The sequence below is a fragment of the Cryptomeria japonica genome, chromosome 1 (genome assembly GCF_030272615.1).
Source record: "Cryptomeria japonica chromosome 1, Sugi_1.0, whole genome shotgun sequence".
NCBI classification, from domain to species: Eukaryota; Viridiplantae; Streptophyta; class Pinopsida; order Cupressales; family Cupressaceae; genus Cryptomeria; species Cryptomeria japonica.
This window is the reverse complement of record NC_081405.1, coordinates 667,729,565-667,739,745: the sequence shown is the minus strand read 5'-3', so window position 1 is coordinate 667,739,745 and position 10,181 is coordinate 667,729,565. Positions and strand designations below refer to the sequence as shown.

Here is a 10,181-nt window from a genome sequence, read left to right as displayed (position 1 = left end):
TGCACTGTTAACTACCCATAGCAACAATTCAAAAACATCATACACAAACCACATACAAATAACAGGCATCCTCACAAATTATTATGGAGAATCATTTGCCATTTTAAAAATACACTTAATCTCTTACGATCCAAGCAAATGAAGCGAATTCAAAATAAAACACATGGTCTACCATAGACTTGTGTCGAAGATGGCTTGGTGACCTAGTTGGTAATGACGGGTCTAACACATTTCACAATTTTTGTGAGATTGAATGAAGTGCAAAGTTTTGCATGATCTCAATCATTTATTTAGACTACAATATGTAGTAGTGTATGGAATGTTACGGAAGCATTGGATTAATGTACCATCCAGTTGAAGGTTTACATACTTTTATGGTTCCGGTCTTGGTTCTAGGTATCAAAGAATTCATGTTCTTACCTGTAAATAATGTAGTAGCATCTTTGGTTGTGCAGGGATCTAACAAATACATTGAGTACCATCATCTACAAGGACAAATAAGATCACTGTCCATTGTTCTTCCATATTCATTTTGGACTCAAAATTGGGGGTATTTAAGGAGATATGTTCTTGTTATGGTTACTCCTCACAGGCATAAAAAGGGCATTAGTAGTACATATGAAACAGAAACAGGACCAGATCATTACAGAAAAAAAGAAATCAGTTTTTCCAACTTGTTGCAATGCCATTTACAGAAATTTTGCAACCAAACATTAACATATTTATGGGTTATCTTTCCTAAAATTAGCCAAAAAACCATATTTGGCTTGATATGCTGGAAAGAAATACCAGGAGATTTAAAAAAAAGGAAAGATCTTGTCAGTGTTGGATCTTTATTAGATTAATTCATAAGCAGTTATACTGCTCTGACAAATGAAGCATTAAAGAGCAGCTGAAAAATCATTTGCTACTTACTAAATTGAGCTAGAATACAGTTTTTTTGACAGATTAGGATTAGCATGTCAAACTCACTCATCTAGCTCTTGTATGAACAGGTCCATGGAAAGGATAAGGAACTTTAGAAGAAGATACCATCAGGCCTTGCGAAATAGCCAACTTCGCTTTTTTTGCCGTATCAAATTCATTAAAGTACTGAGAGATGGACAATCCAAGGAACAAAGAAACTCCAGTAATGAACAGGTTCGGCAAAGAGTTCATGTTTGTGAACTGTAAAAAGGAAAGACCAATTGCCGCTGGAACAAACACAGCAACAGAGGCCATATTTAGAGGCTACAAAATATTTAAAACTGGGTGCAAAGACCATTGCTAGGTAATGAGATTGAAAAATATTGGCTTACCAACTAGCCCAAATAGAACACAATACAATGCAGCAAAAATTGGGAAAGGTATTGATGCAAAGAGGGCTCCAAATTTTATTATATCAGCAAACAAATACAGTAACAAATGTGACAAAACAACAATACATATGACCCTATGCAAGCCACATGAAAATTTTTAAAATACCCCTAGGGCTCTATCACCCTATCCCCAAACAAAAGGACCCCCTACCTAAGATTGAAAATAATATCATGAACCCTGCAGAAATCTGCACCACACGGCGGCTACCAACTCGAGTTACCCCAAGAAGTCCAACATTCTCACTGAAACAAGATGGCATGGTCCAAGCTGTAAATTTTGATTGCCAGTCATAAGCCCTAGAAAAAACAACACGTTCTAGAATTTAAAAGAATAGAGATGAAAGCATTATCCTTCTTACACTGAAACTGTTGAACCAGTTCCTGTTCCACAAAGACCATCTAGGAGTATCCCGATGCCCTGTTAGAAGCCATAGTATAAAAAATTATGTTATTCATGTGTGGAAGACAACAAACTTGAAAAAAGTGGAAGATATATACCTAAAGATCACATCTTAAATTCATACCTACCAACCAATGCCACGTCTAAGAACATATGCTGGAGGAGGTGTCGCACTGGCAAGCCTGGATGCAGCCAAGTATGCTGCAGTTGACTAAAATTATAATTGAAAAAGTAGATTATTATAAAACAAGGGTAACTTGTGTGAGACTAATAATAATTAAGAAATGATAGAATAGACCAGCCTCTTTGGCGTGATGAATTATGAAAAAATGATCCAAAGCAAAGTATATATCACCTCAATCAAGAAAACTAAAACTGGAGCCATCATTCCAAATGTATGGCTAGCATTAAAGGTAGGGGCTCCCCATTGAAGTGGGTAGGGAAATTTCACCCTGCAGTTGTTGAAGTCACTCTTATTTTAAACCTTTATTACAGGTTTGAATGCAGTTCATAAAATACCGAAGACAAACTCATCAAGACATCAAACATGGCCTTTAAATAGATCAAAGCATAAAATTCCTTACTAGGGAGTGGATGATAATAGGTGTGATTGATCAGTATGGCAATGGACTTTTGTTAAATCAGAATTGCACTTGTAAGCTCCACTCACAGTCAATAGATGTGCATATGCCCAAAAAAGGGCCACACATAAAAGCACTCCAAAACGTTCAAAAACTAGCAGATCTTTTACACGCATATACCCAAATACTGCATCACTAAAATGTTATGTGAAAACTTATAATCAGATAAATAATTTCATAAACCTTACAAATTTATTTAAAGAGACTCCCTTGAGCCTTGATCACTGATATACCAGAGCGAAGGCGATGAATACAATAAGTGCTGGTAGAACCGTGCAATTATAAATAGTTTTCTACAATTTGTTAATCCATTCAATTATATATGGCTTTCCTGTAGGACCTTGAAATATTCTACAATTTGTTAATCCATTCCTTTTAAAAACACGGGTCCTACTAGAACAAAAAAACAGCAGCACATAGTGGGATGAATGACTGTTGACAGGCTATAACAACAGAGCACCCAGCTCATTGTTCAGAAAATGTCTATAATGGTGTATGAAATAGAAATGTAAGATAATCAAAGGAAGAAGTTGAGGTACCTGTCAACAAGGCACTCACACTGCAGTTTGGCTACGTGAATCATCCTGCAAGGTGCCACGTACAACACTTAATTTCCACCTTCCAAAGCCTGTGGTCTTTTCTTTCGAGGTTCTACAAAATCTACAGTCTGTAACACTCTGCCAGAGACCTTGGGAAACATGCGTTCTCTCATCTCGTACTTCCCATTTTCCTTCTGACAATCTCTTATGACCGAATTCAATCCAATCAAATCTCAGAAAAATAATTTTCTGAGATTTTAAACTTAAAAAACTCACATGTTTCTTAGATTGAACATAGCATCAAAAAAGGAAAAATGAAATTCTAATCTCTTATTGGTTGCAGCTGTTAAAGATTAATCAGGAGTTAATGTTTAGCCCCTCCGCTATAGTTTCTTGCAGGCAGGAACTAATAATCTCCACCTCAATAGAATTAAAACGAAGGATAGCCCACCACAAATTCACATAAGAAAACTAGAAACAATAAACTGCAAAGCTCCAACAAACCTCACAAGGCCGGCCATCATCTCAAAATGAAAAAAATCCCTTAATCGAAAACAAATGGCCACAAAAAAAAATTTCTCTACAAGGAGTGAAAGCCAACAACTCAAGGTAGGGGAAAACAACGAAAGCCCTGCCATGAGCAACAACAAAGGGTATGAATAGATAAGCATATGGAGAATGCATACCCCAGAGGCAAGCCCCAGGATGTACAAAAAAAACCGCCACCAAAAGTGCAAAATATAAAACCCCTGAAGGCACCTTGCAACACTAAGGATTAGGGAAACAGAGAAAAGAAACTCCCAAAATGGGATCTCATGCAACCGTAGACCTCCACCAAAAGAGCGCTATCTATCTCTAGAGTGGTAAAACACACCACCAAGTAACAGGAAAGCTTTTGGAGAGGAGAACTCACGAACCTCAATCTAGTAGATCAAAAGCCTTTGCAGCCCAAAAGAACAACACATCCACTAACCACCTTCCGACCCCAACCGAGGAGAACCTAGAAATAAGGACACCACCTCCCTGTGCACCCATAAGGTCATCCTCCTCTACACTGGAAACAACACCAGCCCTCACAACTCTATAAGAAAGGAAAGCAACAGACTCGAAGATTCTTTCCCCATCAGCAACAGCCACATGAGAAGAGCAGACAGAAGCAGCTAGGGAGAAGCCCACCAAATGAGGGCCAACTAGAGTAGCCATCATCCTCAACCACATTCCAACCACGTCACCCGTGTTGGGAATGTGAAGTCCAATGGTCACATGACCCTTCGCATTCATTTCATATCTGAATATGATTATATAATGGCTGTGTGCAGCCCATGTATTCACAGAGTTGATCAATAGAAGTTATTCCCTGCTTTGAGTGTGGATGTAGGCATATTTGCCGAACCACGATAAATCATGTGTTGTCTTTTCTTATTGCTTTTTTGTTTCTGTTATTGTTTTCTCTGCTATTTCTAATCTTTACAATTGGTATCAGAGCCATGTTGGCTTGAGTAGAGATGGAGGAAGAAGGAGAAGGTATAACTTATAACTTCTATGGTAGTTTTACATTCCATGTAAAACTATGCTTCAAGTGTCGCGTACATTGGTGGGATGGTTGGAAGAAAGAGGGGGACTCAGTTGAAGAGGAGAATCCAACGAAGGAAAAGGATGTTGGGATTCTTATTTTCTCTCCCCTTGAGCCAACCTTGGCACTTATTGGACAAACTGTTAATGGTTGAGAAGTTGTTGGGATTCGTGTGGTGAAGGTTGAACGCCATGATAGTCCCTGTATAGATGCTAGAATTTCTAAGCTGAAAGATGCTAAAAAAGTGGTTGTTGTTGAAGAGGATGAACTCAAGAGATTGTGGGAGGAAGAGTGTATGCCATTGGAGACCCAAGTTGAATCTACTGTTGACTCCCGGGATGAGGAGGGTGCAGATTGGAGTGAGGTAGCAAGGCAAGGAGGCCTGGGAGAAATTTTGGCTTCAGAGAGCTCTGCAGATGGCATGGCCTTGGCGAAAATAAAGAGGCACTCCCATAATGATGACAACCTTTGTGCAGATAATTTCATAGAAGCCTATAAGCCTATGGATTTAGATGACATGGTAAATGATAAAAGTCAGTTTTCTGGTTTGAAGCAAAAGCGACCATTGACAGGAGCAAAGGACAATGGGCATCGCTCCAAGCGGTTTCAGGTGTCACATGGAGTGAATGAAAATGTTATTGAATCTGTTAATGCTTATTCTAATGGAGGAGGAGATGTTTTATCTTGACCAGAATGCATTGACATTCACCAACCTGATTGGATGGATGTGGATGATAGTGCCAACGTCGATAATGAACAACCTGACGGTGAGAGAACTCGAACTCGTGATAGCAATCTGATGGAGTTATTTGATGATGAAAATAATGTCATTGTTTTGTTCCTTGTAAGGTCTGAGTTTTATGTTTGGATATTAGAATCCAGTAATTGTGAATTGGTAGATATTCTGTTACGGGGGAGTTTAGGTGATGGTGATGAAGAAATGTATTTTAAACTGGGACAAAGTGGTGTTTCAGTTTTTGGCATAATGGGTGAGTTTGTGCCTGATAGAGTTTTTAACTCTTCTTTGATTTGGAAAAGGCTAGTTTGAAGCGTATGTGAACAAGAGTTCGCGAAGATAAAATCTAGTAGGTTGGTTTTAATGTGAATTTCAAAAATGGAAGCAGGGATGCTAGTGCATGGCTGTGCCAATTGGCCTTCACGGGGGAGATTCTTGGGAATGTGAAGTCCAATGGTCACATGACCCTTCGTGTTCCCCCAACTGTTCATTTCATATCTGAATATGATTATATAATGGATGTGTGTAGCCCATGTATTCACAGAGTTGATTAATAGAAGTTATTCCCTGCTTTGAGTGTGGATGTAGGCATATTTGCCGAACCACGATAAATCGTGTGTTGTCTTTTCTTATTGCTTTTCTGTTTCTATTATTGTTTTCTCTGCTATTTCCAATCTTCACAACCCACACAAACCAACAGCACATCAATTGAGGTTGAAAGCAAGGAAACCACAAAAAATAGGTCAAAACCGCTTTTGGAAGAAGCACGATCATCTTCTTCCTTAGATCTTCCATCCTCCTCCTTTGAACCGTCTATTACGTCCCCATTAAAAAACCCTAGCCATTTTGCTCGCTCCTCCCTTCTCGATCCTACTTGTAATTCAAAAAATCGTTTAAATTTGTTGATGTGTTAAAATAACAACACTTAATGGTTATCTGTCTCTTCATTTTTTATTTTACCTAAAACATGTTATTTATAGTTGACAACACAATTAATTGTCAAAATTTCTTCTTATATAAAAATAAAAGGTCACAATAACCATCTTTTTTTTAAAATTCTAATAACTTGAGATAGTAATAAATAAATACCATTACACTTAATAGATCACTTTAATTAAAATACATTAAAACGTATTAACCTTATAGAAATTTATGATTAAAAATTATGTATTTCTCTTATTCATAAATTTCAATTTATTCATTTGAGACCCATTTCTTTCTTTAAAATTATATTAAATATATGCAATACACTCAATATTTAAAATTAATTGTTTATATATTATAGTATAATTATTATTAATAAAAATAAAAATATACATTATACTCATTCTATACTATAATATACTAATGATTAGCATCTCATTGGGACTTAATAAAATCTATAATTTAGAGATGCCTCCAATATGATGAGTTGTAGAGTATGAATTTGCATTGTGTGTCATTAATAACTCCCACACCATATATTCTTTGATGTATATGGAGATCTAAGAATCCTAGAAAGTGTTTGCAATCATTTAATTCTATCAAACCACAAGGAAAGAGGAGGGTGGTAATTAGCGGTTTGACTACATGGGATTCATCAGAGCATGGGATGGAGACTAACATGCATGTACATGGGAAAAAGTTAATGATTTAATGCAAAAAAAAATATATGGTTCATATTGTTTGAATTGTATTGCATTCTCTTTGTAGACTTTCAACAATTGATTTTAAATAATAGGCTATCAATCTCAAAGAAAGAAACACCTCTAGTATAATAAAGATTCAAATTGGTTGAAAGCTCTAGAAGGATGAGAAAAGGAAAAGTATCCTAACATGAAAGGACAAGTATTCTCACACGATGACCATTCATGAGCCCAAGATTAAGGAAAATATATGGTGGAAAATTATTTTGAAGAAAATGGATGGATGAGATGGAAAAGAGATACTTTGGAGTACCACATAGGGCTGAACAAGAGGAAATGCCTTATGTACAAAGCTATACTTATATACCCATGTGAAAATTTGAAAAATTTAAAGAAGATTGATCAAGGTTAATGTTTGTAAATGATTTTATATTATAACAGGACCATTAATTAATGATGAAGAGTCACTAGTTAGAAATCCAAATTTATTTGGAAACAACCTCCTATGGAATACAAAGAGTCACAACTTACAATTTCAATTTTGAAGTCCCTATGGGGAATTGAACTTGAGTCTCCACAATGAGGACCCATTGTTTTAACGAATCAAGCTCAACCCCTTGGATATAAATAAAATATTATTTAATTTTAATATAAGGATGAAAAAAGAGATAATTAATTATATAAATATGGATTTATTCAATTTCTAATGGAGGAAATAGTCAAGTAATTAGATAATTGCCAATATGTCAATTTAGGTGTCTACAATAGTAATAAAATAGGAGCTAAATTAAGTTAATCACTACAAATTATTTAATAAATCATTGATCATCACACTTTCAAGTGTAGTCAACTTCCCTTGCTTTCTCTTTTTTATCCTTCCTTTTCAACTATAGTTTAGTCTTGTCCAATCTTATTTCTTTTAATCTTTTCATATTTTAAGTTTAGTTTTTTTGCTCTCTCTTAGTATTTAGTATAATTAGTTTTCATTTCATTGCATTTATAATCTTAATTTTGACACACAATCACAAAATGTAGTATGAAATATTGTTGTAAAATAAAATTACACAATTAAATCTATAAAAAATTGTTAATTATTATCTATCACACTTGAAATGAAAAATTAGTGAAGAAATGTTTGAAAGGATATCAATTTCAAAAATTATTTATATTGATAATAGTCAATACAAACTATAAAAAAAAATTATGATTGACATATCTTGTAAAAGTTGCCACCAACATATATGTTAGCAATAAAAATTTAATCATTTATTCATGATAATTTAATAATATATTATTTTTTTTTAAATATCTACTTAACATGGTTTGGATTCTAATAAACCCTTAGGTGAAGCACATCAAACAGTTAAATAAACCAAGTATAAAAATCTTGTGTGCCATTAATCACAATTGTATTATGAAGTGCAAACAAACATTTAGAACACAACGAATCACTCTCTCTTAATTCATATTGGGGGAGTGTTCAATAGTCAAGAACCCTAGCTTAGTGCCTTTCAAAATCATATGTAGTGATTTCAAATCATTCTCAATTTTTTCCAATGGTGTACTAGGTAAGGTCCCTACTTATAACCAATGTTTAGGTCCACATCATCAAATACGATGCCCACATCAATATGTTTTTTTGTTAAAGTATCCAAAGCAACTCCTTGAAAAAGGAAGACAACTGGTTGTGTAATATAAGTTATACTAGTTGTACATTAAGTCATATGTTATTGGTGTGTTGATGTGACACCACATGATTTGTTACTTTTTGAGATCTAAGGAATGTATTTCATTTAATTATGAGTATTTGTTACCAGTAATAACAACTCTAATGTCACAACCATTTACCATCTTTAATTAATTTGCTAAATGAGTGGGAGCGGGAGTTCGAGGGTTTCTTCTGAAGATGGAGATGATGCAAAGGATGAGGTACTCATTTCTTTTGTCGTGTTCGTCCACATGCCTTGGCTCTTGCGAGGCTTGTTTCTTGATCAACGGCAATGTCTGGGTTTATCATCTGCAAATGGTGGGGGGGTGGGGAGTAGGTGAAGGGTAGAGACCTCAGTGCTACAGGAGACGCCTGTCTTGTAGCTTGTTTTCTTCTATGTCGTGCTTTCTGTAGTTCGTGGGTTTCTTCCTTGGCTTTCCACTGCTCTACTCGGTGGGTTTGGAGGTTTGTGGTCACTCTCCTTGAGCAGTGGTTTTTCTATTTGGTTGCTCCCGCCCTCCTTCCTCTCCCCCATGGGGAGGTGTCTGTGTGTTGGGACTTGGTTCTGCCTAATGGTTGCTTCTCTTATGGAGATGCTCAAGGCTGAGGAAGGGGGTGTTTTAAAAGGGTTCATACTTGGCTGCAGTAGGCTTATTTGGGATCTAGGTGGTTCTACCTTGGATTCCAATGTTTTTATTCTCCTTTTGGTTCGTTCTTGGGGTCTCTTCCTCCTTCTTGGTTTTGGGCTATGGGGTTGCAGGGGGCCTTATGCCCTATTTTTTTTCTTCCTTGTCTGCCCTCCTGCTCCTATTTCTGTCACTCTTTTCTCAATCGTCTGGTTTATTTTTAATATTTCCTTTTGAGGTGGTCCCATCTCATATTGAGGTTGAGATGATGGGTATTGGAAATATGCAGTTTCCTATTGAGGTGGAGACGGTGGTTGTGATTCTTGTTGGTAGCAGTTGGAGGGAGGTCTTGGAGCTTTTGGCTCTTGTTTAACTTGGATCTAAGTGTGGGCTCATTGTTCTATTCACCTCTTTGCTCCTTATTTAGGTGGTGATGTTGGGGGCACAATGTTTTCTTAGATCCAGGTGCTTCCTCTTTTGTTTTGGAGGATCTTTCTTTTGAGACAGGTGATTTTCTGGTTGTTGGATCTTTGCTTTCAAGCTCTTTTTTGTCTTCTTCTATAAAGGTGGAGAGTGTAGTGGTGTTTGTTTGTGTTGATGCTATCTTGATTAGGCCTCTGCTTCAGCTCAAGGTGGTTGAGGGTACCACTTCAAAAACCTTTGATGTGGTTCTGGGAGCCATTTCAAAACCCAGTTTTAAGGTTAGTGAAGCCTTTCAAAATCCCTTTGTTTCTAGTCAGCATATTTTATTCACCTTGTCTTATCTTGTCGGGCTGACAGCTGATAGTTTTCAAGGGCCCAGTTCAGATTGTGGTTGTTTTTGGTTATGGGCTAGTCATGCTTTTTGTTGTCTGAAGTCTTTATCTTAGGTTAAGGGAGTCGGGAACATCCCTGTTATTTGGCTGAGGGTGCCTAATAACCCTTGTCATTTTCTCTTAAGTTTGAGGCTATAGCCTTGTTGGTGTGGCCAACATG

The 10,181-nt window shown here is 36.5% G+C and overlaps 1 pseudogene; it reads right to left on the bottom strand.

The window, feature by feature from the left end:
* Nucleotides 1–972: 972 nt before the first annotated feature.
* LOC131071996 (nucleobase-ascorbate transporter 1-like) lies at nt 973–4,141 on the bottom strand (annotated as a pseudogene).
* Nucleotides 4,142–10,181: the final 6,040 nt, after the last annotated feature.